Genomic DNA, 9,598 nt, shown 5'->3' on the forward strand with positions numbered 1-9,598 from the left:
TTAATGAACATGTACATTATTTTTAAATTCATATCAGCTGAAAAATACTTTCTTTCTTTTTCTGTATAGCGATGTACTTTGGTGGGGAATGATTCTACATGGACCCTTGATTTAGACAATACGGACCCAGGTATTGCATTTTTTCCTCTGTTGTCAGTTGGTGTTTCATTAAGTTGCAATAGATGGGACAAACGGTAACACTACTTAGTTATAGGTTTTTATAAATCCATTTTTACATACTTTTGTATGTTTTCATTGTGTACTACATAATAAATTACACTGAAAGCCTTGGGTTTCGCTGTTGACGAACTAGACCTGGATCTTTCCCTTGCAATCTGAATAATCTCCATGACAGATTGGATGTAAATGTCCTGTTTCGTTTTGGTTGTCATGTTATGTAGTTTGGCGGCAATTTCAATCATACCTTTTTCAGTGAAAACTCCAAGGCAGTGAAAAAGATATCGAAGATAAGTAAATGACTTTGCGGTTGGGTTTTAGTAGACTAATATTACTTCGAAATACATACAAGATTAAATTATCAGTAAAATGGTATTGAAACCAAAATATACAAATTAACAACAATGAATAAAACAATATTTACCTGCAAAAATTTAAGCCTGGTGTTTTGGCTGGTACATTTTTGTCAACCCAGTTTACGTCTTCTTGTCTAGCCATTTTATACTTCGTTATTATGTTCCTTTTATATTTGTCATCATTCGTAAAATCTTTTCTTTTCTTGTTTACACGCCATTTCTCATCTGAACCACTCATTCTAATATATTTATTAACCACAGAAGACGACAACAATCATCAATAAACAAAGCACAATATTGTCTGACTAAACTCAGCTGTGAGGATAGTTCGAATATTTGCCACGCAGTTCTAGCGCCTCAACTGTTAACCGCAGAAAGAGGACTTGTCCTGGACTATAATAGTTTCCTTTCTGCAGTAAATAGAATATTGAAAGCATTGCCATGCCAATACTAATAGGCGGACGTGTTTCCTTTTTGTAGTAAACGTTGCGTTTTGCTACTAGAAACAATTTTAATAAAATACACAAAATTCGTACATATTGGACATGATGTCTTTCTGCAGGTAGCGATTCATATAAACATAATATATATTAAAGATTTTTTATGACTGCGCCAAATTTTAATTTACAGTATTACAAGAATGTAATTAAAATAGCTAAAATTCATATAGTTTGCACAAGTTTCCAATATAGAACTTGTAAAAAATGTTCAGTATTATTAGTTCAGAAGAGAAAGTCATAAGAGGAGAAATTTTTAATGCACAACTAATCAATTCAAGAGATGATACTAAGCGATATATGGAAGACTAAAATTCTAGAACTAGAAATGATAATAGATATGAGATGTTCAAATTATCAATAGCTTTTTCTATGGAAATTGTTAACACATTCTGTTTAAAACGAGAAAGTCAACTTACCATACTCAAAAGTAGATAATTCACTCCCAAATAGATTATTTCGTGATAAAAAAAAGGAAATTTATTAGGACTGTAAGTTAATAGCCAGAGAGACGGTAAGCCAGCAAAATAAATCGCTGGTGCTGAAAATTAAAGTAAGTAATGAAACGGAACAAGATGAGATGATAAAGGAGGTTTAATAAAAAAAATAGTGGAAAAAAAATGAACAAAATCATATTAAAATTTGAAGAAATATGATGTTTTATTACAGATATTCTTCTTTATGTGCATTCCATACATAACATACATACCGTTTCGGCAAGTTGCCATGAGACTCTTTACTTTTCTACACTTCTTCTTCTCTAAATATTTCCTTTTATAACTAGTTAAAGCACGTAATATCTGTCGCGACGTATAAAATTGCTAGGTCTTGCAGATGTATAGCTGAAAATTGTTTGTTAACTTTATCTAATTATCAAAAATTGGTTTTTTAGAGCTTGAGAAACCAAAAAATACTGAACAAAATAAATGTGTGCCGGAAACTGACAAAATAATTACATATAGGTACCTATGTCTTGCTACTCTAACAAAATAATCTGTTCTCGGAAAAAACATATTACTTAAATTCCGGTAGTAATGGGAAAGGCCAAACAGATAATGAGTGATATATAATGAGATGGTTCATATCCAAGTTATAAAATTTCAACTAAGAGACGAAAATTTTAAAGTTTTATAAAAATTATTTTTAAAATATGCAAAATAAATCATGTTTTAAAATAAAATTGAGGTATTTATTTTCTTCTTTCATATTTAGATACATACCCTACAATCTAAAAAATCAAACAAGATTTGTACACAAGGAATTTTATTTTTTAAAATATAAATAAGATCCTTTTCTTGACTCATCCATTCTTTGAAATCGATCTTTAAAAATAAATGTAGTGCTAAAAATATACAAATAAATTAATGAAAAATCTGTGCATAATATTAAAGATGTAATTTACTATTTAAATGGGAATAAGCCACAATTAAAGGTTAAAATACGTTTATTGACGTTTCAATTTCCACTTCGGAAATCGTTCTTTTTCGAAAAAAAAAAAAAAAGAAATCGAAAAACGATTTTCGAAGTGGAAATTGAAACGTCAATAAACGTATTTTAACCTTTAATTGTGGCTTATTCCCATTTAAATAGTAATTAATTTAAAATGCCACAAGAAAATAGCTTCAGAACAATATTAAAGATGTGTAAAAAAGCTGATATAAAAATATTAAAGATTGCTTCCTCGGCAAGACGGTTTGAATACAAGGCCAATATAAGAGTGCAACCAAATTCAATCAGTCGAAGAAAGTGGTGAGTTACTAGAGGGTCAAATACATTACCAATTGGACAACCACCTAAAGTTCAACCTCCTAAAAAAAGGTTTAAAAAGCGTCACAAAAACGTTTCGCATTTTAAAAATTAAAATTTTTTATTATTTATTTAAATATATTTTGTTTTATTTCCAATTGTACTGACTTACTTTTTTTTAATAATACATTAAAAAATATTTTAAAATCACTTTCCTTTTCTGATTTTAATGAGAAGTCGTCTATTTGGGTCTACGAATATTTAACATTCCGTATATGAATTTCGCACCAAAAGTAACATTCCATATATGTGTTTGGCACCTCGCCGCCTATTGGTTGAAACGTGGCTGCGTGCCGCAAAATACCAATAGAAAAGACCTAGGTGCCAAATACAATATACGGAGTGTTTAGATGCATTCCCTTGATATCCTTCTTCCAAATCTGTTTCGCGAATCTTCACACCTGCTATGGCCAGCGCGCACTTGAGTTAATGCGAAAAGCTGTTTGCGTTTAATGTTCAACGTTGCCGGTGATACTGCAGGTGTAGCCTTGAAACCAGGCCTGTAATTGGTCACTTGTCTATTGGTTCCAATCGAAAATATACTGTTCTATAGAGTTATAGTTACTGTCGTGAAGATATTTAGTTATGCATGTGTGTGGCTTTCTTGATTTTAAACTAGTACTCACGTAATATAGTGAAGTAATTCACGTGTTTCTGCTAAGATCAGGGGGTAATATATTACATAGCATTCGTAGCCAGAGTGTGGATGTCAAATAATAGTACCAGAAATCAGCCTCATTATATTATTTAATTGTATATGAATAATTTTGGTGTGACAGCTATTTGTCCAAACTGGAGCGCAGTATTCAGCTACAGAGAATACTAAGATAATAGATTAAGTAAGTAATGTTACAGTTACAGTTACGATCAAGAGTGTTACTTAAGTATTTCGGATAAGTGTTATGTCTAAGATCGATATTCTCTATTTTTTATTGCAGTTTGAAAATGTGTCACATTCACTTCAGCTGTGGTTTGACAATTAATTTTTCTTCTTCTTCGTCCTTCTTTTATGTAGGCTTTAAAGCCTGTTTCTTCTTCAATATTAGCCTCCTAAATTGTTTAAATTATTATAACTAGACTTCGGCAAATATGCATATTGCATATTGTGCATATTTTATGCAAATATTTCATATTTTGGCATATTTGTATAAAAGTTTGCATAAAGTGCATAAAAGTTCAGATTTTTATACTGTATTTGAAAATTTTTAAACGTACCAATTTATTTCAATTCTTGTATAAAATTTTGTAGTCATTTTAATCAAGAAATGATCTAAGTACGTAATCTCTACAGGTACAAAACATTTACAATTTCAAAGAAGATCAATTTAAGTAGCCCTCAACATTCTTAGAAAGTCTCGGTCACTGAGGCATTCAGTTATTGGATAATCGCTAAGGGTTCGCTCATTTGCATTTTATGATCTAATCCCCAAATCTATCTACAATTTATTGTATCTTAACAGCAGGTAAACGGCTAATAGTTTTGTTCCTAATTTAGGGATTTTCCAAAATCTCCCAGTTTATTGAATTAGGTACCTAAACATTTCTAATTTGATGCTCAGATTTGTAAATCATTTTTGTTTTGATATTCAAAGCGTAAACACTCGTTGTGCGTAACAAAAAGGAAGATTGTGATTTTATAATGCCTAAAACAACCAGTGCTTCAACTTGGATTAAACCTTAAAAAGAGCTGTTTATGGATATAGGAAAAATCTACTGTTCAGTCTGTGGCAAAATTGTAAGTATCTAATATTTTCTATTAAATATCTAATATTTCATACATACAGGGTGTTTCCAAATGACACTTACAACGTTTGACTGTAGATACTTCTCGAAAAATTGAATAAAACGATATAGTTAATGAGGGGTCAAACTTATTTACTTTTCGAGATACAGGGTGTTAAAATTAAAAAAAATTAAATTCTTTTAGTTAATAACAACAATAACTTTAAAACCAATAAACGTATTTACTTGAAATTTAGTACTCGTAGGTTGTTTTTAAATGAAAAATAGCTTCCTTTAGTGAGAAAAAATTGTCCATGGTACAATACAATGGTGTGTAGTTAGAAAAATTTTTCACCTTTACTTTTTTTTATAAGGTCAGCTATTCTAAAACACAATTATTTTTATTGTAATTGAATTAACAAAAAAAAAAACTTTTGTTGAATTTTAAAATAAGTTATATGATGTACTAATGGTTAGTAACAAAAACTAATTTGTGAATTAATACTGCATTTAAAACACTTAGCGAGTGTTTTTTTTTCCAAACCAGTTATTTGATTAACCAAAAACACCTTGTATATTTTTATATTTTAAAGGTTGGGTTAAAATAAAGGTTTTTATTTTTATTTATAGATAGCATGTGAGAAGAAATTTCAGATAGACCAACATGTGAGAACTGCTTCACACATTGCAAAAAAAAAGGAAAAATAGGAGAAAAACATCAAACTTCAATGGCCAAATGTTTCCAATCTACTTCAAAACAATTAGATGAGCAAGAAACTTTTAATGAAGACTTGTGTCGCACATTAGTGTCTGCAAACATACCTCTTTTAAAATTAGCAAATGTAAATTTTAGTTCGTTTTTAAAAAAATATTGCAAACTTAATGTTCCAAGTGATCGGTCTCTAAGAAGAAATAATGTGAACGGGCTATACTCGTCGGTGTTAATTAATATTAAGGAAGAAATTGCAGATAATTATTTTTACATATCTGTAGACGAAACCACTGATTCCTCAGGAAAGTATATTGCTCATTTATTGAGAAAACAAATGCTTTAACAATTTCGCGTTTTATACAAGAAACATTAGCAACTTTTTTTCTTCCGACAACTATTCCTTCTAATAAATTACTGCTTATTTTATCGGATGCTGCTCCTTATATGATGAAAGCAGGACAACATTTAAAAATATTTTTCCCAGATTTAATACATGTTACTTGTGTAGCGCATGGATTAAACAGAGTTGCAGAGGAAATACGAAAAAAGTTTCCTCTTGTAAATACCATGATATCCAGTGTTAAAAAAGTATTTCTTAAATCTCCTATAAGAATTCAACTTTATAAAGAAATGCTACCTAACATTCATCTTCCACCACAACCTATTTTAACGCGATGGGGAACATGGTTAAAAGCAGCTAATTTTTATGCAGATCATTTTGTTAAAATAAAGAACATAATTGATACGTTAACAGATGAAAGTTCCCAATCTCTTTTGGATTCTAAACAAACTTTTCAGAGTAACTTGCTTCAACAAGAACTTTCATTTATAAAATCAAATTTTAGTTTTGTTCAAAAACAATTACTGAGTTAGAATCACCAAAACTGTCATTGTTCGAAAGTACAGCATTAATAAAAGAATTTGCGTCATGTTGTCGGAACGTTAGAGGTAATATTGGAAAAGATATTTTAAAAAAATTTGAAGCTACTATGGAAAAAAATAAAGGTTACCATATTCTTTCTGAAGTAGTCAGTGTTCTAGCTGGAAATATTTCGGAAACAATTAATTTAGAACCAAATGTTTTGGTTAGTTTGAAAAATGCTCCCGTTACATCAGTTGATGTTGAACGAAGTTTTTCCATATATAAATATATGTACTCAGACAGAAGCCACAAGTTTTTGTTAGAAAATTTTGAACACCACTTGGTCATTTGTTGTTACCATAATTGTAAATAAGTTTATTCATACTTAAAAATGATGTAGTTACTTAAAATAAATGTAAGTCTTAATGAATAGTAGGAAATATTTAGTTATGTACACTTTTTTTTTTAAATAAAATTGTTACTATTTTACGATTTTTTTATTTATTTGTATGCATATTTTGTAAAATATTTGCATATTTTTGGGTAAACACGTGCATATTTATGCGCATATTTTCTACATTTTTATTTGCATATTTGCCGAAGTCTAATTATAACCTTTTTTCTTGGTCTATCAATACTTCTACTCTGAGATAGCGCGTTATTTCTTGCTATTCCTACTATCCTATCCTCTGCCATTCTACTAATGTGTTCGTTTCACTCCTGTTTCAGTTTTGTCACCCATTCATTTATGTCTTCTATATTGCATTCTTCTCTTATGTTTTCGCTTCTCTTATCTCCCTATCAAACAGACATTTTTTTGATATTCGTCCGAGTATTTTCATCTCTGTTGTTTCTAGTAGTCGTCTCGTTTTAGATGTGTCAGGTCTTGTCTCCGTCGTGTATGTTAATATAGGTCTAATTGTTGCTTTATAGATTCTTGTTTTCGTGTTTTGTCTTAGGTTTTTGTTCTTCCAGATTGTGTCATTAAGAGATCCCGCCGCTTTACTTGCTTTTAAGCTTTATTGTCGTACTTTTTTTTAAAATCTCCGTAACTAGTTATATCCAATTAATTAAAACATAATATCTTGCTCATAAAAAAAAGTTGCCTACACAAATTATAAATAATCACAATTTTTCTCAAAATAAAAGAAGATTATTGTGGAGGTTAAGAAAAATTTTATCATGATCTTCATCAACTATAGTGATATATTATTGATAAAATATTTTACTAGAAATTTGATGCAGAAATTTAATTAATTAGATTTAGAAATAAAAAAAAGAAGAGATGCCTTTGAGATGTATATATACAGACGAATATTGAGAATTCCATTGGTACAAAGAGTTACTAATGTTGAGGTAGTTCGTCGCATGTGTAAACAAATGGAATTACTAAGAATAATCAAACAGAGGAAAATGCAATACTTGGGTCATGTGTTGAGAGACAAAAGATACGAATTACTTTAAGTTATACTAGGAGGAAAAGTACAGGGCAAAAGATCAGTAGGAAGACGCCAAAACTCGTGGCTGAAAGACCTGAGGAGATGGTTCGACCGCTTATCCGCAAAAATCTTTCGCGCAGCAGTTTCCAAAACTACAATTGCCATTTGGATCGCTAACCTTTGAAAGGAGACGGCGCCATGAGAAGAAGATTTAAAAATACCAATACCAACACCTAAAATAACATCATTTCAAATTATGCAGCAGGAAATCTATGCCCAAATTTCCCATTTAAATATGAAAAGTCCGGAGGTCCAGATTCTATCACAAAATTGTTTTTGGAGCAATGTACTTTCCTGCCCAGTAAAGTTCTTTATCTCTTTTTCAGTCAATCACTTTTACTAGATACCTTTCCGCCCATCTGGGAAACATTTCATATAACATCCTACTATAACAAGAAGGAAATATGTAATTAATTATAGTTTAAGTTATATTTTCTATTTTTACCAAAAAAATTTAATTTATTTCATTGAAATGGATACGTATTCTTACTCTATACTTCATTATCATTCACCAATCGCATCTACTGCTGAACATAAGGCTCCGTCAGTCTTTTTCATGGTTCTCTATACTGGTGCGCTTGCAGCCAGTTTCTCGCTACTCTTTTTACGTTGTCAATTGATCTTCTTCTTCTTTAAGTGCCATCTCCGCGACGAATGTTGGCAATCATCATGGCTATTCTGACCTTTGAGGCAGCTGCTCTGAACAATTACCTATGAGTCTCAAGATGTTGTATCTTTCGCCTCTCATCACATTAGATTAATCGTTCGATAAGTACTACATTCTTTGGCATTTACTTTCTTTGGTAGACAAATTAACGTTGATGTCAGCATTTCATGTGGAATGATTCCTGTGGAATAGATTGTGTTCAGTAGTTGGACTAAAAGATCTATGTTTTTTTTATTGACCAATATAAGCAAATCACTTGGTATTTCATCTGGACCAGCAGCTTTATTATTTTTCATGGACTTTACTGCATGCATAATTTTTGACTTTGTTATTTCGGATCCCTCGTCTTTACTTTGATTAAATTCATATGTATTTTCCTATCTCTGGTCATGGAATAATTCCTCTATATTATTATATTCTTTCCATCTTCCTAACTTTTGTTCTATCTCTACTAAAATGTTTCCTTGTTTGTCCATTATTATGCTTAAGGTTTTTTGTTTTGCTACCCCAGCTCATTACTATCAATTGATAGTTAACTTATTTGCATCAAAAGTTAAATAAATTTAAGAATGGCAACTTACCGAATCAGGAACGCATTTCTTGACACACATCTGCATATTATAGAACTTGTCAAGTATACTTGTCGTTGAGTTATCTGAAATATAAAGTTATTAAAACGTATTAATAATTAATTTTTGTAATTTGTCAAAAACTTTTACTACTAAAACGATATCCACACTGGAAGTTCATAAGTAAATTAAAATATTACCAATCTTAAAACAATTATTTTCATACGTTATTAAAAACTAATATTCTTTAAATTTCTTTATAGATGCCAACTGTATTCAACTGTATTAAGCTAATCTTAGTAGTTGAACTAACCTTCTACGACATGCTCCTTATTACATTTAAGAAAATGTTGTGAATCAGCCTTGTATTTTGGCGGCAAAACGTATTCTATTTTCTTAGGGCACATTTTGTTCTTTTTGTTAATCTAAAAATACAAATCCTATTAGTTTTTAAAAATAATAAATATAAACTAATAGTTTATCACAAAGCAGTATCTAGGCCTCTTAAAATGATCATACTTTGTCAATCGCGAAGTGAAGCTTCATTGCATTATACTGTTCGTCAGTTTCGTGGTTCGGATAAATGCCGGTCGACACGATCCAAGTAAACTTGGTTAAAGTCTGCTTGGACGTTGCGCGAGCAACACTTCGAAACTAGTTTGATCGTGTCACCTGTTAATCCCAGTACACTTGTATCAACAGGTTCTATCCAAGTTAAGTAGGACGTTGGT

At 30.6% G+C, this 9,598-nt stretch overlaps 1 long non-coding RNA gene across 1 annotated transcript; it reads right to left on the reverse strand.

The window, feature by feature from the left end:
• Positions 1-2,237: 2,237 nt before the first annotated feature.
• Positions 2,238-9,300, reverse strand: LOC140431805 (uncharacterized). The gene is made up of 3 exons (XR_011949724.1): positions 9,181-9,300; positions 8,880-8,953; positions 2,238-2,372 (listed from the first exon to the last, which is right to left on the reverse strand). It is a non-coding gene; the product is annotated as an uncharacterized lncRNA (long non-coding RNA).
• Positions 9,301-9,598: the final 298 nt, after the last annotated feature.

Source organism: Diabrotica undecimpunctata, unplaced genomic scaffold (assembly GCF_040954645.1).
Source record: "Diabrotica undecimpunctata isolate CICGRU unplaced genomic scaffold, icDiaUnde3 ctg00001132.1, whole genome shotgun sequence".
Classification (NCBI taxonomy): domain Eukaryota; kingdom Metazoa; phylum Arthropoda; class Insecta; order Coleoptera; family Chrysomelidae; genus Diabrotica; species Diabrotica undecimpunctata.